Source organism: Phalacrocorax carbo, chromosome 3 (genome assembly GCF_963921805.1).
Source record: "Phalacrocorax carbo chromosome 3, bPhaCar2.1, whole genome shotgun sequence".
NCBI lineage: Eukaryota > Metazoa > Chordata > Aves > Suliformes > Phalacrocoracidae > Phalacrocorax > Phalacrocorax carbo.
The window spans coordinates 5,632,182-5,655,623 of NC_087515.1; the positions used below are offsets into that span (position 1 = coordinate 5,632,182).

The window sequence follows — 23,442 nt, forward strand, 5'->3', positions numbered from 1 at the left end:
AGTGACAGACAAGTTGATCAAAGTTAAGCTTCATGATTCAGCAAACACCAGTGGAATCTATAAAATCTAAAAGAAGATTCTTTGGAGTGCAAGGAGAGAGTATTTCAAGAAATATTTTTTAAATAATCCCAAATTTAAACAATAATATTGTTAAGAAGAGCATATGGCATATCACAGATGGATGAACATTTGCATGAGATAGATCAGTAAAGGAAGAGAGAAACAGAGCTGGTGAATAGCTTTAAAAGTTATGAACATTAAAACCAGCGGCAGAATTTGCAAACCCAGAACAGAGCTACAGCATGCCCTCCTTCATTGCTTATGCGAGACGCCAGGTTTAGTGTGCTTAATAAATCATTCTGAACCTTGTATTCATACTGATATTTTGAAAAGATCTATCAACAGATACTTCTTTAACTTCTATATTTAGAATTAATTTTACTTTAACCAGTCAAACTGTATCCTCTAAATGCACAATTAAACATGTAACTATCAGAGTAGGAACTGCTATTCTTGATTTTAAATTTGCCCCACAACTGCATTAGTCCATTCCTATTTCACAAGGGAAGAAGATGGTACCACCCATAAGTGTACTTTGCAAGTTCTGATTCGGTTTGATTTCACTGTTCATGGATAATCATTAGATGTGATGCAAGAGCTTAATATGCTTTTTCTTAGCGCTTTCCCTATAGAAAGCTATACCACAGCTACGGGGGTAGCACAGAGTATGTTTGTGTGTTGTGCTCTTTTTTTGCATGATATGAAATTAACTTTTGACTCTAAACTTGGTTTCTGCTCTCGAAAGGATTAAAAGAGCCAAATATGGAGTGCATTTACTTGGGTGGTTTGGGATTTCAGTTACAATTGCTTTAAGCATGGATATAGGGTTTTTCATACAGTTCCTGATACATTATTCAGCCTTGAATATATTATCAAAAAGGTGAATTCGTAGCTTGTAAACAAAAGAGAAAAATTTCTTTACTAAGTCAGATTTCCCAAGAGCTTGGACCGGAGCCTTCTTGGCAACGGCAAGAGCTTTGCATTCTGTGTTACTCTCCCTTAGGCAAAAGAGATGAGTTGTGTGCTTTTACAGTGTAGAGATATATTCATTTGATGTCAGTTTTTAGCTGGAACCTATCAGATTTAACAATGGAGGCGACTTTGAATTCCAGGAGCAAATCCTTACTTAGGGCAAGCAAGAAGGGAGAGAGGTGCAGATCTCAGCGTAACAGATTGGCAACAACATGGAGAATCTGTCATCTTACTAAATACATTTAATAAGCATATTTTTTGAGTCAGCTATTCTTAGATTAATTTTCTTTGGACGCACCACATTTTAAGGTGTCAGCCCTCAGAGCATAACAATTCAAGAGTAAGAAGTTCTAAATTATGGAACAGATCTCCCTTCAACAGAGAGCAAACTGGAGAATTTATCACAGAGCCAGAGCACAATAAAGCCCTGTCTTTCAAAGGTAAGCTGAAAAGACCTTTCTGTTGGGAACTAGCCATTTAGTTAGATAATAATATGCCAAGTTTTAAAAGCCGTTTTATCTAGGACTTTACAGAGTGGCTGTAGTGGGTATAACTAAAGGTCCAGTACAAAAGTATAAGAAAAGGACTCATGTACAGTAGCCCTTCCTCACTATACTCCCAGCCTTTGCCAGATGCATTGTCCCAGCGATGCATGCTTGACAACATGCTGGTGATCCCTGCAGCGCTAAAATAATCATTTCAGCCAGCTGCATCCCAGACACCCTTACTCTATCCTTTTATCCTGTGGGAAAGCACACATGGGGCTCTTCCAGATCCTTCTGACTTCCATTACTTTCCACAGGCCTGTGGTAGAAGCATAGCCCTTCTTCCAGAGGAGAGATGGGAAAAGCAAAGGGTGATTCATGACACACACCTTAGTTACAATTTTAGAAATCACATCAGGCTAACTAGATTTGTAGCACTGGAGATACTTTTAGGCTGACCTGATGGTCAAGATGCCCCGTATCAACTAAGAAGGATTATAAATTTAAATCAGGTTCTTTTATGTGATAGTTATTGTTCTTAGCACTCTACACATACCATTAGTCAGTCTTTATTTCCAGTGCCACTGCAGTGAACTCTGGGGCTGGAGACCACCATACGGAGGAATTCTGGATGAACACAAAGATAGGTTGGGAGCCTGCAAGTAGCATCTCTTTCTGCACTTTCGGCTGATCAAAATTGCACCTTGTTGGTCTCTGGGGTGCCAAAAGCACTGGGCACAGAGCTACTGTTATTTTATAAAAGACTGATGCTTTTCTTAGGTCCCTGCACTGGCACTGGCAATGAGCTACAAGGCCAAAAGGACAGTTGTTCTCCACAAGCTCCGCCAAACAAGAGGAGCTCTTTTATATGGATGAGCCAAGCAAATGAAGAGCTGGTGTTGCTGACAGCATGCTGGAAGAGCTCTAGTTTTAGAATGGCTGCTGGTAACAGGAAGGCTCCCTGATCAGGTATCTCCATCCCTAGGATCCCACAATGCCCCAACCTACTGTGAAGTTGTGAAAAGCTGTGGAACGCTGCAAGACTAACTGAAGGGGAAAACAGATCACTAGGCCTTTAAAATGTCTTCACTTTTCTCTGTCATTTAGCACTGGTTGTACAAATAGGCAGAATATATAGTTTTACCAGGCTCTTTCAGCCCCCTTGAGAGTCCTTCAGGCATAAAAGGGAAGACGTTTATTTTTCCCTTAGATACTTCAGACTTCAGAAACAATACAGGTTATTCATCAGTGTCAAGTTTTGAGCTTCTTCCTCTTCACAATAGATTTTCAAATAATAAACATTTATTGACCTAGAAATTCTGACTTTTTGTAGGCTTTTTCACTCATGGCAACAAAATTAAATACTGCAATTTCATCTGGATATTCTCCACCCTCAAATACCCATCCTCCTTTAAAAATGCTATGGGTAACAGCAGTAATAATACAAAAGTAGTCCCCAAAATAATCCAAACCTTGTGTAACCTGCAACAAATCAAGGCAGAGGAGTTATTGTGGGAAAGGAATTAGACCATGAGGGGCCAAGAACAGGGTGATGGCATAAACTTCCCTTGGGTAAATGCCCCACACAGTTACTGGGTCACAAGGGTTTCATTCTTGTTGATAAATTGTATCCAGAAAAACACAGCTTCATGGAGAATGTAGTCATCCAGGTGAGCAGAGAAGGCAGAAACTAGACACTTTAACAACTTCTTTTCAAACCCAACCCAGCTGAGTAGCCGTGAGAGATCAGCTCCAGCCTAACTCCCTTAAGTCTCCTCCAGTTCCCTCAGTACATAGAAATAAATAGCCTAAGACCTACAGAAACATCCACTAACCCTCCACTCCAGTGGCCCACCGCTTTGCCTTCACTTAAAGCAGTGACTTCTTCCCTGGGCTCTGACTGTCACCACAGGGACAAGCCAGGACATGGGCCTAGCTCAACAGGGCCACAGCGGGCTGGAGACCAGCACTGCAGCAACATCACTAGAGTAGGGACTGATAGCCCCAAGGGCTGAAATAGGCCCTGGGCAGGGTGGTCCCGGGTAGGGCTTACCAGGGCCATTAAAGCTTGTGGGTGCCTCTAGGGCCATGACACTCTTCCAAATACCTTTATCCAGTACAATATAAATCTTACCACTGCAGATGCAGCAAGTGCTGTATTCAGACCCAGACTTTGGTGTATATCTTCCAAAGACCCACTGCCTTTCAAGATGAGATTGCCTAAGGGGTCTCAGGGCTGTATCCCCATCCACACAGCTCTCCCCACCACGAGATACCCTCAGCCATGTGATGGGGAGAAGCTGCAGATCCTTCTGCCCCATCCAAACCCAGCTGTGGCTGCAATCACTCCTGGCCTTTCCTTGCCCTCTCCGGAGAGCACCACCGGTGCACAAGTCCCCCTTCACTCCTCCCCTGTAGCCCAGGCTGGGGTTTGATATGGCACACCAACCACAGGCACTGCTCAGAGACACGTCTGCAATGTAAATGTACAACAGTGCTGACCCTTGTAATACCTGTCTGCAGATCAACCCTCTCTTCTTCATCACAACAGCATTTGGCATACTTTATTAAGCACTTATTTTTTCCATAGCTTCCCACAAACCCAAGCAGGGGAACAGCAGTGACAGTAGCCATTTGCCATCTAATGGCACCGGGGGGTTTCCTGCAAATACAGTTCACCTAAATGCCATCTGCTCTCCCACACGGTCAGGAATGTTTTTCTTGGGTAAGGAGTTATCCTGGATCTAGTTTATGTAACCCTCTGAGGCATGTTAAGCCCAAAGCCTAATTGTTTCTGAGATGAAGACATACTGTTTGGACAGTCAGGGTCTAAAATTATGTGTTCTTAAATCTAGTTGTGGTTAATTACCAAAAAAGAAGTAAAAAAATTTCTTTTCTCCTGCCTTCGCCTCTCTCTGAACTCCCCCAGTTTGTTTGTGCTAGCTCTCTTGTTTATAGCCAATGTGCGTCTCACACTGGCTTGTCCCAAGATGCATTAATAATTTCAAAGCACTCTGTTCTCCTGTGTATTCCTCACCCTTGCTAGAAGAGCGTTATTAATCACCTAACAATCCCATACGTCTCCAAACTGAAGAGCCTGTCACCCCCTCCAGAAGCATCTTCCCAAAGCCTCACGACTGAGCCTGCCTGCTCTCCCTGCACCCTCCTCCGCTGACCCCAGAGTGTGTACAAATTGTGCTGACTTTTAAAAAGAAATGACTGCAGGTGCCTAGCTCTTTGTTTATTCTGGCAAGGCTGAAAATAGCAACCGCTAACAAATATTTTGCCCTTCACAAGGCTTCTCACAGAGATGCAGCTGTTATCTCATCTAGTAAAAGTGCCAGCCCTAAGGGGAAAACACTTAATTAGGTTAGGATAAGCTTCAAAAAGGTGACTATCTAAAATTAATACCCATAATGCTGTGTAGGCTCAGATCCTTAAACCAAATCCTCACTTGTGCGGTGGGGAACAATTATTTCAAGCTTTTTGTTTCCCATACTTGTCTCTCATGGATTGATGGCTCTGTTTAATTATCAAAAGCAGCATGTAAGAGGAAAAAGTATGGCTCTGTCGAGGTGGACAGACCCCCAGGACATAATGTTAAGCTTCTGGGGAATACATCACCCTCTGGATTCCTGCACTTACAAACCTGCCAAGGCAAAGGCATGCACGGAGAGTCCACTGCAGGTTTTACAGTGAGACCAACATGTTATGAGGAACTTTGGGATTTTTGTTTGCACCCTGTGAAAATCCACACAACAAATGGTGGAACCTCAGACACCTTTTCCCTGGTAAACTTTAGCACCCTAACATGAGACGCTTCCTGTAATCAGGGATACAGTAGTTAGTGCTAAATTTACAAGGAACAATTATTAATACACATTCCAAAATATATTGGGCTTTGGACAAATAGCCTCCAAAGTGAGATAAGAAATGTTATATTCTGAGCCTCTACCATCCTTACCAAAAGGAAAAGTTGTTCAAGCACATTGCCATTTTCATTAAATAGCAATTAAAATAATACTAATACAGAACACAGTTTGTTTTGCAAATTAACCCACATACGAGAGCCTCACCAAGGAATTTCTATCTCCCAGTCCACTGAAACAGTGTCTACAGGAAAAGCTCCAACAGAGGGACTAAGCAAGAGGTCATACCAGAACTTTTATAATGGCTTAGTCTGAAAGATCACGAAGTTCCAGGTACAATCCATTAATCCATTTTGCAACACCCCATCATCCCTTTTTCTAGATATTCAGTAAGAGAGACATAAATCATGGGCCTTCTGGCTTCTTTTTTTCTGGTCTGAAGGCTTGAAAGCTTGCCTCAAAAGTTTATGAGGACAACCAGGGCGGTCTGTCAAGACTCTTTCCCTGCTCATGTATATGAAACTATTTTTAAAATTATGGGGTACTACAGTCTGGTTAAGAGGCAAAAGGGATTAAGCCTGATTTAAAACACTTGAGGCTAAACAATGTTTGATATTTAAACAGAAATACCTTCCTGGGATTTCATATGGGGCATGTCAGTTATATCTGTAGTTTCACATAAGCACATAGGCACACACTCAATAACTTACTGCAGCTAAAAATAAATAAGCCAAGTCCTTGCATCAGTCCTTGAAAAAGCAGATGTAAAGACTATATAACCAAGAAGTTCTGGGTTGGTAAGATATTATTTTTAAGTTTTGACTATTAATGCATAGGCAGAGAGAAGGTTAGAGAGCCAAGAACCTGCATCAAATAAGAAAAGACACCTCAACCATTCAGCTCTCAGTTCTGACTGTCATCCTGTTTTCCTTGCAGACTTCTGTTTCTCAGGCAAATGCTTATTGTAATAAAGATAGAAATATTCCCTTGCCACTGCCTCACGCAGAGTAAGGAAATAAAAGAAATTGCCTTCTTTTCTCTGGATAGATTCCAGCCTCTGTACGTTTTGATAGTTAAAACAACAATAAACATTCAGATCCATCAATAAAATGAATCATTAAAATCCCACAGCTCCTCCTCTCTCACTGGGAGAAGAAAATCAGCCTGAAAATAGGTATTGTTATGGAAGATCTCAGGGTAAGTATAGCAGCTTCTCATCCAGAGAACTTTTTTTGTACATGCCCTGGGCCATGGCTCTGCTTTTTCCACAGAAAGCATGCAATAGAAAATGCGTGGACAAGCAGTCAGGTTCTAGGGCCAGGTATTACAGAAGGGTAATGTGCATCACAACTATCCCTTTTGTAACACTACAGCTCAGTCATCAACAAGGAGGGCTGGAAGAAGCTGTGGCTCAGAGCTCCCTCAGGCCAAAAGCAACACCCGTGGGTTGCTCTACAAACTTAGCTTATGCTGGATGATAGCTCATGGACAGGAGCTGTCTAGCCCAGTTTCTATTGCTGTTGCAGATACCAACCCACAGGTGTTTCAGTGGCTCCAGCTTATTCTCTTTATTTCATTTCACAATGCTGTGATTTATGCCTGGATGGTGCCCAGAGTTCCCACTTGTAAGGCAGCACAAAATAACACGCAAGGGCTGTTTCAGGGGTACTGACTGGGCTGGCTGCCAGGCACATTGAACCTACCCTAACAGTTCTGTTTAAGAGCAACAGCAAAGCTCCAAGCACGGTCCATGCTGCACACACAAGGGGAAATAACCCCACTGCTTCATGAAACTCATTCAGCTGCAAAGGCTTCTGTGCCCAAGGACAGACAGGTGCTGATGTTGTAACTCCTCAGAGAGCTAGGCAGGACACATCTGTTTCAGTTTTCAAGGATATACCTTGAAGAAGTCACCATGTCACAGAATTTGAGAAATTCAATAACAAATAGTAAGTCACAAACACTTATATTTACTTCTGCCAAGGGGGCGGGGTGGAAAATAAGGAAAGGCAGAGCCTTAAAATGTTATGCAAAAAAGTAATCACTGCTAGATCTTGTCTGTAAAATATACATCACTGAGGTCAACTGACAGCCTCAATCACAAACCTTACTGAGCCATTTCCCAAAGCCATATCAAGTTTCAGACTTCACAGTGAGACCAGCTGAACTTTGCCTGATTTCCAGTTTTTTGGCACAGCTATTGGATAGCTTTAGTGATCAGATGCCAAAAATTTATTCTTTCAAGATAAAAGGTAACATGGATCATAATCACTCACGTTGTGAAAGTACAGAAGTGGCTGGAGTTATACTGGGAAGCAGCCTGACCCACCATCTTCCGGCCTTAAATTAATTACATGAGGAAATTTACTATTTTTACAGGTCATTAAATACCAGTGTAATTGCTGCACTGTTTCATTTCTAGAACATGAATTCTAATTAATAGCATTGCAGTAAGTTAATTTAATATGGTAATAGCTTCAGAATAGCTTAATTGTTGTCATTATAGAGCACCTGCAGATGTTCAGCCAATCAGCTCATTCATTATCTGACCATTCTCATGTATCCATACATAGAGAAAACTTTGCATGCGGGAAGGGTAATGAAATGCTTCCAGCTTTTCTACTGGAAAAAGCTTTGCCTTTTCTAAGGGCAAAAGGTCTAAGGGGAAGGAGGTGATTGTAGCTATATAGGAGAAGTCTTTTGACATCACTGACGTTTTAGGAAATGGCACTATCTCTCAGTGTTGGTAACCAGACTGTGCTGTCCTGAACTGCCTTCCACCTGCATGGCTATTGTAATTGTTTAAATTCAGCCTCATGTTGCAAATGCCCACAAGCTCTGTCTAAGTCAACACTGGGCCATTTCTACATCATTTCAAGTAAATTCTCATGTGGGCATGATTGGGAATAGCCAAATGGCACTATTCTTGCTCCACTTCACAGTGCTAATCTAGATGAAAAAACCCACATTGTTTCTAGAGACCTAAAAGAAGGGGGAAAATCGACAAATATACTTTATAATTTCAATCCCTCTCACCAAGAAACCCTTTTTTTTAAGGTGTTACAGCAGTGTCAGAGTATTTGAACTGCAATTTTGGCCTGCAATTTTTTCCAGTCTTTGCCTTCCTAAAGACTGGTGTTTTCTTTATGACTTGTATACCTCCAAGTGTACCCTTGGAGCTTAAAAAAGACAATAAAAATAAAGGATGTAAGTTTCATGGAAGAAAAATACTATTTCCAACATGAAGGTAAGGAAACAGAGGCAAACAGAGTGAAGTAACTTTCCACAGTCACTTTAGTTAAGAAATAACATATGTAACAACCTGGAATCAAAGCAAAATTGAGGTGGGTCTGGAGCTCATCTCGTCCAACACCCCACTCCCTGCAGGGACACCTTCAAAGTGATAGCAGGTTGCTTAGGGCCTTGTCCAGTCAAACTGTGTATACCTCCAAGGACGGAGACCCTCCACCCTCCTGGGCAATATGTCTCCATGCTGCATCCCTCTGGCTGAGACATTTTTGTCCCCTGCTGAGCTGGTGTTTGTCTTGCTGCAGTGTGCGACCGATACCACTGCACGCCTGTCACTGTGCGCCTCTGGGAAGAGCCTGGCTCACTCTCCCTAGCCTTCCTAGCTGGAGGCAGCAATCTGATCTCCCTGGGTTTTCTCCAGGCTGAACAGTCCAAGTCCCTCCATCTCACCATGCACTGAAATTGCTTCCATTCAGAAGCGAGTGTGCTTTTATTCTTGGCTAGAGCTATACAGATTTGCCTGTCCTTGTTTCCACGTCAGGGCTGGTAGCTTTTCAGGACTGGCATGCAAGAATCTGCTTTGCTTTCCTAAATTAGAGACTCTGTGTGCTGGTAGGAAGCCAGCAGGAGATGCTTCCTCTTCAGTGGGTAAGACAGTGCCAATCAGCCTACAAGTAGTACTGGGCCTCTGTGTGAACGAGTGGCTCCTGGCAACTGTAGGTCCTGAGGCTCCTCTCGTTCCCAAATACTGTCCTACCCAAAATGCTTCAGGCCCCAACTCTTTCTCTGCTTGGAAATCTGCCTGCAGTTAGTGCTGCATGAGCTGTCTCAGTCATAATGACTCAAATAGATGTAACCTTACTTCCAAAGCATGCTGCAGTTATGTAAAGCATGAAAGGACTGTTCATCTCTTTATGAAAGGCAATGGGAGTTCTTTATAATTTATTCAGGTTCTTACTCTGCAAGTTAAAAATTACAGCCTTTATAGAGGCTCTACCCTGACAGCCTTTAAAAAAGAAAGAGGACAGGTGACCTTTGTGGCATGCACTGTAAGTTTCTGTAGTACAGGAAACATTATAGCATCATTTTGGGGAGAGAAGAGACAAATTTCTGGCAAAGGAGCAAGAATGAGTAGAAGAAGCTGAATTTCCCTTGAAACCTTCTCCCTTCAGTAGCAGACATCTGATTTTGCTCTTAGATTTGTTCAAATACAGTAAAGTAACAGCAGAATTCTGCAAAGGATAGACCCTTAATTCACAGCTAGGTAAATGTGCCCTTTATTCTGCTTCAGTACAGATCATCCTTATCTATATATTTGACATCCAGGTTCACTAAGTCCAGGGATCATTGTGCAGCAGAACTATAAAAGAACATTCATTTTGATTTAGTTTTGTAATTAATCTGAGGTCCCTGGATCTAATTCAAGGCCATCTCAGTCTCTAAGCTTTTAGAAGAGTTGTTCCTATTTTATACCAGCATGTGTTAAAGAAAATATTGGCCTCTTTTCCTGGAGCTGGACTTGTGCAATGCTTACATGTAAAAACAATCCCATTGAGACCCCCATAGCTGCTTTGATTGCAAAAAGCTACATGTTCCTATCTACTACACAGCAAGGAAAGGAGCAAAGGGCTCTGCGAACTGGAAGAAGGGACAAGACAAAAGCACAGATGACGTGGGAGAGAGCTTTGCCCCATATTCCTGGTGAGTTTGCAGAATCTCTTCCACATTAACATTGAAAAGTTTGATATCTGCAAGGTTCAAAGGAGCCAGCGAGCAGTCCATGGAAAGGGCATAACTCTTAGTGACCAGCACATTTTTCAGGCAAAGTTAATGCTGCTTGCAGCAATGTTAGCAGCACCTCAGTGCAGCTCCAATTGCCCATTGCAGCACACAGCAGCAGCAAAGCAGCTCTGGCAGGAGGGATTTTTAGGGGTAGGGCTACCATTTCTTGGGGTAGTGAGCAACAGCGAACTAGCACTGCTGCCATGATGGAAATACTGCCCCACTAAGTCTAGCTAGAACAGTTCCCTCAAGCGAAGGAGAGCCTGTGCCAGGCTACATGGCTGTGGGGAGGTGAAGGTGAAGTCTCCTGAGCAGCCACAGTGCACACTGCATACCCCAACCTTTCACTTCTTGCTGCAGGGAAATCTCAGATTTGCAGTGTGCACAGGCTATTTGCAGAAGGCTCTCCCTATGTCTCGTGCTATCACAAACCTCTTCCCTGCCCAGGAAGGTGCTTTGGGTTTATGTCAGTTTGCAGAACATTTCAGATAGTTTCTCCTTTCCACCAAAGGTAGAGAGGTAGGAGGCATTTCACCAAGATGAGCAGGAATTAGCACAGAAGCAGAGAAATGACTCCTCACATGGTCATGGGTGCTAAAGTCTGACCAGCTCTTGGCTGACAACTAGGAAAAAATGAGAGATGTGCTTTCTTTATCCTCTTTTGCTCTCAGGAAAGATCTTGAAAGATCTAACTTCAGTGAGACTGGGAAATTGAAGAAAAGAGACACGAGAGGTAGAAAAAAGATGACCCCAAACTGACTGTTCACTCTCTCTTCTGTGATTCATTCCAACTCACCCACCTGACCTGCAGACAACCCCTTCCAAGGGGGGGAAAGAATCCTTTTAAGGGACATTTTTCTCTGAATAGAGAATGCACAGTCATCTACAGTCTCCTCCCTCACTGTGTGAGAGACTGCAGTCCAGAGTGGAAACAGGAGGCCTGTCATGGCATGTTAGCATACAAACAAGAAAAGCAGTAAGAACAAAATGGTGAAGCTTTGTGTGAAAGAAATCAGACACTTGGACACTTTTGCGCCAACACACAGCAGTGACAGTCCTCTGCAATCGCCCTGTTTGACACCAGTCCTTAGGTGTGGTACGTCCTGTGTACATTCACTGCTAGCCATGGAAGGTGCCAGGCTGACAGCCAGACAGACGTATCTCCACTGCAGTGGCCTTTGGGGAGGTGGCTGGAGCTGGAAGGAAACGCATGGAAGTGGAACTGCTTCTCCTTTTATGCCACAAAAAAACCAAAACAGGAGGTGTTTCCCTTCCTCTCCCTTTCCTGGATCTGGGAGGAGAGAAAGGTAAATAAAAACCGGTTCAAAAGGATAACAAATTTTCAGCTCCAGTGAATTACCACTATGATAAATGTCACTTTTTAATTAATGATGCATCTCAGAGAAACTACTAAGTGTGCAAATTACTTTCTGTAAGCACACATTAGTGCATGCTAGAAAGTAGAGAATAATGTAACCAGTCTTCCTTAAATTTAGAAGTTTTGTATATAGAAAACCTTGCAATACTCTGAGCGTACACATGCAAGCTATAACGTTTATGGTACCATAATGTACTTTGTTCCATCTTAATGCAGTTCTGTAACAGTCAGCAAAGAGTCTATTCAGACATCTTCCCAGTTACAAATTTTCCAAAGGAAATTCGTTTTCCAGGGTAATTTAAAAAATATATTCTATTCCAAGCTGTTAGAGGACTTTTTTCTTTGAACTGATTTCACTCTCTGTTCTCCAGCAGGCAGCCCACTTGCAAAGAGTATTTCCAAGACTCGTTATTCACATGTAAGACCCCAGCAGCACTGCAGAACCCACCACTGAGGATGTGTGATACTGAATCCGTTCCCCAGCAGACTGACCCAACATCCATAAATGTGTCATTAAAAGCTAGCTCTTTCCATCCCCCATCTAGCAGTCTGCACATAGAGGGAACATTAATCTTGAAAATCTCCATTTTATTCTCTGGGAATATTTGAGCAATTCCAATTTGCAGCAACACTTAAGTAACTATGGGAAGATGTGAACATAGCTGAAGAAATCGCTCAAGTGCTAAGACTATTTTTTTCTCATCCTGCAGCCAATTCCCAGACCCTTTTAGCTGATGAAAAAACAGTTGTCCCTTGGGATTTTGAATTACACCACATGCCACAGATTCAGCTAAAAATGCCTTAGCTGCTGGACTACAATATCATATAAAGCACATGCCAATTCCCTGAACTGCTGCTCAACCCCTAGACAGGCCATTTCTTTTTCTGACCATCATAACTGACTGTGGGTAGCGAGTGATTCAAGTGGAGAGTAGCAAACACTGCATCATGGCAGCAAGAAAAGCTAAATCTGTTCATCCCATGGCTGAATTTGTGCCTTTCTGCTATCAGCCAAGGGTGACAGATGAAACATTGTGTTAACCTGATGTAATTAAAAGATAGACCTGAGGGGAGACAGTACAAGCGACAGCTGTCAAAACATAGTTCAGGCACAATATTTAAGCATCTCTTATCAGTGTTTACTCATTCAAAGGTTGTACTAATAGAGAAGAGCTTGTGTACAGCTGCACATGCATGTCTGTACTTGGGACGACAAGCAGCCCTCACAGGCTTCTCAGGGAGCTGTGCAACACTTTGGTGCTGGTTTTTAACACACCAGCTCAGTACTTCGTATCTAAGCCTACCTCTAGACAGTTACACATCACAGAAGTGGACACCAGAGATACCTTGTTTGGTGGTCCTGTTTCTCCATCCCAATGATTCCCAATGGGCATAACTCAGCAGAAATTGTCCCTTTGGGTATCTTCAGCTTAGGCAATTTCAGGCTTGACAGTGCTGCCTTTGTAGTTAAATACAAGTACTACAGCTGAAGAGTTTGGCTAGATTTTACTCTCTGTAGCAGGGATGGTCAGGGAAGCTGCTGCCCTGTCTTACAATGGTAGCTTGGCTGATTTCTTGGCAGCCTTCAATTGGCAGGATTCACCCAGTTTCTTCAAGCACAGTTTCTTGAGGAGTACCCCAGGATTCAATCCAAATTGAAAATGAGTCTTCCACACTTCAATCTGAAGAGGCAAATTCTAGTTTCTGAGCCATTTGCCTGGGTCTAGTCACAGGGAACGCTTCCAGGTACCCTATACAGCCTGGTACAGGGAAGCTATACGTGATCCACTTGCAAACTGCACGTAGCTCAGCAACCATGGGTATGCCGTTCCTGTTACAGTACTGCTCTGTCACAGAAATGCCAAAGGTCATCCTTAGATGGATGAAGCTAAATGTCATACTAAGCTATATAAATAGATTAAAAGAAATTTATAAAACTTCTACTCCATGAAGTGCTGGTAAAGGCACAGTCTGGATTACTGCATCCAGTTTTGGTAGCCTTCAAGGAAGAGACTTGGGGAAAGCGTGCAGCAGGGTATGATCAAAGGGGTGGGAGAGATTTAATCTGGAAAAGATTCCCCCCTGCCTTAGAGGGGAAACTGTAAGCTTCATGTACACAAAATGCTACTGCAAAGCAAGGAACTGACTTCCCAATGCCTGTTGCAATATGACAGAATTAATGGCTTCGATTGCACAAGGGAGATGCAAATTTGACATTAGAAAAGCTTTCTAGTGGGAAGGTTAGCTTAGCACTCAAAGACTGCCTGGGGAGGTTGTGGAGTCTCCCTCAGTGGAGGTTTTTAAGAAGAGATTAGACAATGATCTGGTCAGAAGAGTTAGGGGGACTGGATTCAAGGAGCTCTCATAGTCTCTTCCAATCCTATTTTTACAGTCCTAGAAAAGACTTTTTTTGGTTTGGTTTAGCTGCAGCTGTCTGTTTCAGACTCCTGCTGGCAGGGATGACATTCGAGAAAAGTGATGGGTAAAACACCTCGAGGTGGATGTTTCTACATTCGGTTTGCATACTACCGTAATCACTGAAACTCCCCAAACTTTAATGCATTAACCCAACAAAACAGTGCTTTTTTGTTTCAAAACCTGTGACTCTGTAGTGGAAGAGGGGATGGATGTTGTTAGGCAAAATGTTAGGCTCTTAATCCTGGAAGTTCCTAAGTGGTTTCCCTTTGATTCTGTGATCCCAATAAGGTTTAGACACACACACACACACACACACACACACACACACAAGTATGAAGGAATTCATGATATGCTTGTATAGCACGAAAAGTTCGTCTGAGCATACAGCACTCATGATTTTCTTCATGAAGATCTCAGTTCCATAAGCCTCGCTCATGCAGGCAATCCACTTAAAGCCAAAGGTACAGAACCCACGAAGGAAACAGCACATCTCATCAGAACAGGAGTCAGGACTATGAGATTTGAGAGGCCAAGGCACCACTTCATGCCAGTAAACTACTACTCATGCATGACATCCTTGTAACTACTGGCAGCTGGAAAAAGGAAGATGTTATCTGGAATGAAAATGAGATATTAGGCAAAATTTATTTTCCTGCTGCCAATGAAAACACCAACACAGGAGGCCAGATTTTAAAAGAGAACATGTGTCAATATGCGGATATGCATGTGTTATCTTTTAACACTGGGTGTTCCCCGCTGCTGTATGTAATTTAAAGATCTGTTGCCATCAATAACTCATGTATCCAGTCCTGCTTGCACTGCATTGTTACATCTTACTGTTCCTATTTTCAAGAACAGTTTAACATTTTGATACTTTTTTTTTTTTTTAAGGGAAGCTCCTGCTGTACTTTTTCCCTAATGTTTTATTTTCTTCTGAACTTTTGACCTAACTAACTATAAAAAGATTTTAGGTAATCATACTCAATGCAGGTATCAAGACAAAGTCTCATCTGAACCTTCCTCCTCATACCTTTCCCACATCTCTTCCCCTAGGCTTTACATTGGATTTCAGGATTTAAATTTTTGTACAAAACAATACAAAGCGAGTCACTTTTTGGAAGCTCTTCCTGCAGTGGTGTAGGAGTGTTAGTGGCAGTGTGATGTGCCTTCACAAAGCACGGACCAGGGGAATCTGTGCTCTACAATACCCGTTTGCCCATGCAGCGCACATTTCAGTACACACTACATGCTGAGCAAATGATCCTCTGGTCTTAAAGCATAATTCCCACTTATAGCTGTGGGCATTAAACGAAATTAGCAGGCGGCAATTTGAAGGCAAACAAGATATTCTTGATGACAGAATACATGGTTAAGCTGCAAAACATCTTAGGACAAGAATACATGTAAAATGTATACATGTTCAAACAGGGGCAAATTTATAATGAAAAATCTGTTAAGGGCTCTGGAACTAAGATACTGCCACTGTGTTAGGGACTCCTGAGCCAAAAATCCCTGGATCTTGGGAGAGTATTCTGGGAAGGCATGGTGTCATGGTTTTAGCTGGGATAAAGTTAATTTTCTTCACTCTAGCTGCTATAGTGCTGTGCTTTGAAATTAGCATGGAAAAAAAAAAAACCCCGTTGAGATAACACACAGATGTTTAGGCTGTTGCTGGGTAGCGCTTATACTAGTCAAGGACATGTCTAGCCTCCCATGCTCTGATGGGGGCACAAGAAGCTGGGAGGGGATGGGGCACAGCTAAGAGAGCGGATTCAAACTGACCAAAGGGATATTCCATATCATGTAACGTCATGCCCAGTGTGTTACCTGGGAGGGGCTGGCCGGGGGAGGGGGGAAGCAATCGCGGCTCGGGGACGGGCAGCGTCGGTCGGCGGGTGGTGAGCAGTTGTATCATTTGTGTTTCCGTGTTTTTTTTCTCCTGTTTTCCCTTTCCCTTCCTTTTCCCTTTTTATTATATTAACATTATTGTCATTATTATCATAATCATTTATCATTATCATTTTATTGTAATCATTAAACTGTGCTTATCTCAACCCACAAGTTCTTTTGCTTGTCCGATTCTCTTCCCCATCCCACAGGGGTGGGGGGGGAGTGAGCGAGCGGCTGCGTGGTGTTCAGTTGCCAGCTGAGGCTGAACCACGACAGTCAGGTACCAAGCACAGGACCTACTCTTTGCTGAGAGCACAGCCTCTCACGTCCTTGCAGCACAGAGCCACATCTTGCTCGGAGATGCCCATAGTGCAGCCAGCCAGCCTCAAGGGCTCCATCTGGCATGGAGGGTCCTGAAGCGGTAGGGACACCAGGATGCTGCATCGCAGGACAGGAGGTATCTTGGCAGTGGATGCTGCCCAGGAAAGGTACACAGCAGTCAAAGGCATGCTCCCAGCTGCAGCCTAGCACATGTCCCCACCTTATCATATAATCCAGTGTGACCATTCTGGACCCCTGTGGTCCAGAATCTGTGCCTCAGTTTCTCCTGAAATTAATGCAGACACAAATAATTAGTGATATCACCTTCCAGCGTGATATACTTTCAAAGAGACCCAGAAAACAAACAAAAAACCCTGGTCACAGCAACTGCCCTGTTGCTAACCCAAAGCTGAGGCTGTTGAAATCTGTGGTCCTGGGTATTTTGCCCTGGTTCTAGAAATGCTGTGATTCCTACTGATACCAACCATATCCCTTCACTCAATGTCATGCGCAGACCAAGCATGGTGGGTTGAAAGAACCAAGAGAAGAAAGTCTCCACTAAGGAAATCAGCAAACTATTGCTTCAGCAAGCTGCAACAGGTCTGCCTCACTCAATGCAACTCCAGACAGATGATGGGTCTCTCCAGACCTCTTTAAATAACACTGCAGGGAAATTTTTAGTCCTCTCAGTTAGGCAGCTGCCTACCCTACTGGTGCTTTCTTTTCTCCCCTGCCTTCTCCTCTCTTACAAAATGAGCACTGTGGAACAAAAAATGGAGCCAAAGCAAACATCAACTTAGACCAACAGTTTGACAGAGGGGAGTTGGAAGTGAGGCTCCCAAATTCACAAGCAAACACCTACCAGATTTTCAAAAGCACTGTTGGGATGACTGATGCCTCAGCCTGTAAACAAGGAAAGTCACGCACCATACGAGTTCCAAGCCCAGCCCTGAGATGAGGAACCTGGTCCCCATCGCTGGGCCTACTCTGTGTCACTTACTTGGGAGATCAGCAGCGGGCAGCCGCCTCAGCATCTGACGGCTCTTACTAAAGAATATATATGAGTTCCAAATTGTTACCTCCAGAGATGAAAGTCAGTGAGAACAGTTAATGTAAGACTCTGTTCCAAAGTCCATGACGTAAGTTGCTAGTCACTAGTCATATTATCCTGACACTAATTCTTACATTCTTATATTATTCTGATTCTTACACTGATGACTAGTCACTAGTTGTATTACTCTGGGGATACTGTGTCAGACTGTGTTCAAGCACAGAGCCCTGAGCCCTAGTCAAAGTACGCTATTTGGGAAAGCCAATTTGAATCCATTTTCTAAAGAACAAACTCCTATTTGTGCATATTTGCCAAAACAGACTTAAAATGAATTCCCAAGCCTTTGCAGACTTCACACAATTCATCAATTTCTCATGATCAGTCTGGGGAGGCGCAGAGGAAGGCTCATGGTACTTTCATGTTTTCTCATTAAAAAACACCCATTGTTACATTAATAAGACAAGAGCATCTCAGCAGGACATACAGCTATGTGACATTTCAAGGCTTTTGAAGAAAATGCACAGAAAGGAAGTGAACCCCAGCAGCTACAGCCAGCTAGAAAACAAGTAAATGAGCTTTTGGTGCAGAGAACAAAGAGGTAAGGAGCCAGGAATAGATAAAGAAAGTGGTGATATGACAGAAAAGGGAAGATCATTCTCCGTGGGAGCCTCAACAGACTTGAAAGAATGAAAGACTTCAGAGGTCAAACTGTCCTGATGTGTCCAGCTCACTTAGGCTAGGATAAAAGACACCAAAAAACCACTGTCCCACTCCTTCCAGTGTATCACACCCTGTACTGAGTCCCATTCTGAAAGGGCTGAACAAACTGGCTACTTTTACTGAGCATATTTATTACACGCTGTTTATTTTTTAAGTTTTCCCTGCGGGGTAGCCTGCAGAGTAGGACAAAGATACAGGGTACCTGTCTCATGATAGGACTCTAGGAACCAGTTCTCCTGGATTTAGTTACAAGCCAACACATCTCATATTTTTTTTGCAGACATGCCTCTCTATTTGGGCCCATCCATCTTCATGTGATTACCCTTCCTGTCTTTCAGACAATCTGAGACCATGCAAACCATGCCTTCATGGCTATCAGCAGTAATCCCCCCCTTTGATGCTACTGCCATGTTGATCAGCACTTCTCCACTGGGAGCAGAGCTAAGCCCCACCAGACTGAGGAAGTGCAAAGCATCCGCAAATACTGGCTACAAGTCTAAACACTGACCCCCCTGCTCTGGAGCATGAGCAGCTGCTGGGAGCAAAAGCAAATAAATGCATGCGTTTCAGAAATAATTACTAGTAGTGAAAATTGTTTTTAAAAAGGAGAGTTTTTTCCTAACTTCAAGATTGCCTTTCCATGAGAGCCATAGTTTGAGAGATACAAGTTTAGTGTGTACCTGGCCTACCGCATTCCCTACCACACTGAACCTGTTTCACCTTTATTAGAAGAGTATCTCCCTTTAGCGGGAGGAAAGCATAAGCCTTTTATGTACTCGCTTCAATAGTTTTCACTTATTCCTGTGTGCTTGACAGCCATCCTTCCAAGCAGCCTTCATCCTTTGTTAACATACTGAGTATATTAATCCCATCTTACAGTTTGCTGAACTCTCCCTCTATCCCTTCACTTTGACCAAGCAATCCAACTTCCACAGTCAAAAGTAGAGAAACATCTTAACATCTTATATTTTCCATCATATGTCCTCAGGCCTTTTAGATATATTTGCATATTTTTTGGCATATAACCTTTTGGGGGAGTTCCCATAAAACACACCATATTCTTGCTTTTTTAAAAACTGTGGGTTTGGGTTTTTTTCCACAGAGAAGGAATAAAATACTCTAACAGAGGTGCCACAAAGCATAACTAAATCTTCCAATTTATTGTACTGTTATGGAAATTTTCAGTCAGCAAGCCAGACCGCATCTGTTTTAGCTGCCTTAGAAATACTGAAGTTTATACATTTCCAAAACATTTTCCTCCTGATCTAAAAATATCCATATTTAGTCTCTGACAAAGGACAGGGTATTTTACTTTCATGACGTGGTCAAATGGCCTTCATTTTTAAAAAAAAAAGTTAAAAAAATGCTTCAGTTAATGTTAAAATGTTAAAAAATGCTTCAGTGCTATAATCTTATAAAACATACCTCAATAAACACACTTCAAGATGTGTGGATCATTTTTTTCATATGAAGGAAATCAGAAACTGAAGTTGCTTGAACCCACCATAAAAACAAAAAATAATTAAAGACACTGCATCTGTAAAAGGTAAAAATACAGAACTTCTAATTAAAAGATCTGTTTTTCCCCTTGAAGAAAATCCCTACATAATTTAGGGACTTTTGACCTTTTAGGGTTGTTTGATTTTCATAAAAATCGATCATTTTCATTTATCAAAATTTTTTCATGAGGAAAATAAGCAATTCCCTAACCAGTTCTTCAAAGCATCTTGGATTATCTATCCATATTTGTCACATACAAGAAAAGAATAAAAAATATCCCACAGGTGGCTTCTTCCAAATGACTCTAATATTAGTAGGCAGATGCAAATGATTAATATATGAGTTGATATTTATTGTCATTTCAAGGTGATTAGGAATGTGTGTGTGAAGTAATGGAACTTACTAGCCTTAAGGAACCGGTTGGCACACCCAGCCCAAAGCACAGCACTCACGTCCAAACCCCCAAGACAACTACTAGAAAAAAGTTCCATGAATGGGAGGCATTCTGAAATAGTATTCCTATATCAAAATTAAGTTGGAGGAAAATAAATACTGGCTTTTATTCCTGTATGACATTAAGAAACAGAGGGGATTTTTAATACTAAATGCTTCAGGTTGACTCTTTGGTATTAAATTGCAAATAAACTTTCAGTGAGAAGTCCCACAAATCCAGTATTATATTTGCAACAGAACTGCCGACAGTCGTCGGAGTAACAGTTTACAGTATGTTAGGCTGGTAGACCAGAACTACAGATAATAAAGTAAGCATAGTTCCAGCACAACTATAATCTGTAAAAAGAATTGTTTAGGTAATATCTGAGCTCGGTTTTTTTCAGGTGCACAATCAGAAAATTCTATTTCCTGAACCAACTCTTAAAGAAGTATCCACATTTTTCTTCCCCAAAGGTATGCTAATAAGAAGTTATTATTAGTAACATTCTTCTTAATTCTTATTAATAAGAATCGTATTATTAATAAGATTCTGATTTGCTGGTTTGTCATCAGAAACTGTCTATAGTTACCAAATGTGCCACTGGTTTTGATGAGTAATCAAACAAAAAAGTTCAGTGAATTATTTTCTTTCCATTAAAGAAATTAATTTCTTGGTGGTTTAAGGAAGGTGGCAGTCCATTCTTACTCAACGGGTACAATATGGACAGCCTCCACACCTCTGGTTAATGGCGATAACCCTGGGAAGTCCTTCTACTCCTAAGCAGAGAGACTGAATGAAGAAATTGCCAACGAGGGTGCCAGGCTGCGGAGGAACTTCTGGTATTTTGGACATTTGAGCTAACATTTCCGAATTGTTTCCCATCTAGCACTAAATGGCATTATTTGGGTAATAAATTGGAATCCAAACTACGCCTATTGTCCTTCCCGTGGTTTGAGCCGTTTTAACGTCCCCCTTCAGATACTGAAGCCATTGCGTCCTGCAAGAAACCACACCAAATACCCATTATTCAAATACCCTTGATTTATACGTGTGGCAATTTGAAATGGCTGCAGAACAAGTCCAGAGCAGAGATACAATGAAGCTGGTTAAAAACACTGTACAATACCACACAACCTGCTCTAGAGAGCAGCACCTCTGGGAGGAGCTCCATTACATTGATGCTACAAGCTGAAATAGGAGTATGGTGCTGTCTCAGAGAGATAGCCCATCAAACAGCAAGAAGAAAAATTGGGCCCAAAAATATACTGGTCTCAACCGCTGTGTGCTGAGAGTACTGCCTCCCACTAAACCGCACTCTTCTGAGGAATCTTTTACGGTTATTTCCCTATCTTTGTTCTTGGTTTTATTTTTTAACTGTTGACACATAGGAAGCTTGCCCTATCCACTGCCAGTTTCAAGAGCCATCGAGTTTACATTTTCAGTCAGGCTTTCTATGTGTATCTGTCTGCTCTCCACACATCTTTTCAAAACCTTGGACAATTTAAACAAGATTTGAGAGATGCCGATAAACAAAACAAAACAGGCCACTGGGTAAGGGAAGAAGACCACCAACAGCGTGATGACTGAGGGAAAGGAGGACGGACAATCTCACATATTAATGGACACTAAGGAAGACACATGGGAAAGTGAGACATTCCTAGTGCTCCAACCATGGGAAAGTCTTAACTGCTGCAACTGCAGTTGAATCACAAGAAACAAATCCAAGGGGCTCCTTGTGGAACCCGACCTCAGTTCATGGTTGCTGGATTGTCACTGTGCCAATGATAACACTTAGCAGGGGCTTCCACATAAACACTCCGCTGGGTTTCCTGATCTCTGCTTGAAGTGCGGAGACAACCTGCCAGTAGGACCAGCAGAAAGGGAGGACACAAGGTTATGCTGTTATCCCAGCCTCCCCGATTCTGTGCTCTTCCCCTCCCTCCTCCTCATGCTATTCCCTGGGAGTCTTTGGGAGGGTCTGTGCTGCCTAAGTTTTAAACTGTACAAAGTTCCTTTTCCTCCCAGGTGTGTCGTTCCACAGTTGCACTACTGCTTATGTAAATGGATGTGGAATATTTTTGAAGTAAATATTCATATTAAATACTAAATATTAAGTATCTGGTCAGTCAAACTCCTTGCAGGTGAAGATTTTAGTACATAGCAATGGGTGTTGCTGAAGCAGTTCTCTGCTGTCCTATTGAGCTCACCAGTCTGTCAAGGTGGCAAACCCCTGTTAATGAGGGGACCCAGAATGGAAAATTGGAGTGCCCCATCAAAGCAGAGGAACAGAGGAGCACCTCCACATCCTCTCAGTATGTGAGATGACATATCAAAACATCAGATGTGCCCTGTAGTCCCAAAATGAACAGAAATGCTTTTCTTCATTCTCAGAACCTCCATTAAAGGAAATTACTGCAATTGTTTCAATATAAACAAGCACTTCCACGGGCAGCAGAGCTAATCAAACCTATTTTACTATGAGCTGTGTGTTTTGTGGTTGGATTTGCTGATATTGAATAGGACGGCAGAGCTGCTTATATAATCATTTGCCATTAGGGCATTACACTCTTTTTCTCCTCTGTACTCCCTGGTGTCTAAACTGGCACAAATCTGTACTGCAGTTTTTTTTCCTTGTGGAGACACTAATAAGGGCTCTCTCTCCCCTCCTCCTTGGCTTCCTCCTGAAGCTTGTAGGATTATAAATGCCCTCCTGCCAATCTGCTTGAACCTACTGGTCCATCTCAAAAGTTGCTCACTTTGAGGCAGGCGGGCATGATCCCAAAAACCTTCTTGACTTAAAAAAAAAGCTGTAAGAAGACAAGACAGCTGTGTTCATTTTTGCAGCTTCGTTGAGACGTAGAAGATGCTTTTGCACCTCTTTGCACTGCACTAGGGGAGATGTAAAAAAATCCCACGGAGTTCCCTCCACTGAAATTTCTCCTGAATGAAGAGGAAGGGAGGAAGGATACGATAAAGGTACACAGCACCAGAAACAATTTCAAAATTCATTCTGAGAAGACAGCATGACACAGCATTCGTGTTCCCGGATGAGAAAATGCACTGTAGTTCTTTCTACAGCCACACCGTCAGTGGGATCTGTGGTTGTGTTTTGCGGCTGCTGAGATCGCAAGAAGCCAGAACTGGCAAACCAGCTCACAAAGTCAAAAAACAGAACACCCTTCCCCACCACCCCTGCCCCCAAACCGCTAGACTTTTATAGCAGGATTGAATTGTTATTTTTCAATTAACTGAACAGGACTTGCAATTTCTGTCATTTGTCTGACTTTTTTCCTTGCTATCTGCAGGCACCTATC

General features: G+C 42.4%; 1 long non-coding RNA gene across 2 annotated transcripts in view; it reads right to left on the reverse strand.

Moving 5' to 3' along the window:
• LOC135312430 (uncharacterized) overlaps window positions 1-23,442 on the reverse strand; it is an 89,478-nt gene that overhangs the window by 44,366 nt on the left and 21,670 nt on the right. The window contains exon 4 of one of the 2 annotated variants that reach the window (XR_010371947.1): window positions 15,965-16,710. The exons of the other annotated variant lie outside the window; for it this stretch is intronic. This is a non-coding gene — a long non-coding RNA (uncharacterized LOC135312430). Of the gene's footprint in view, window positions 1-15,964; window positions 16,711-23,442 lie in introns of those variants that run through there. 2 annotated transcript variants of the gene reach the window in all.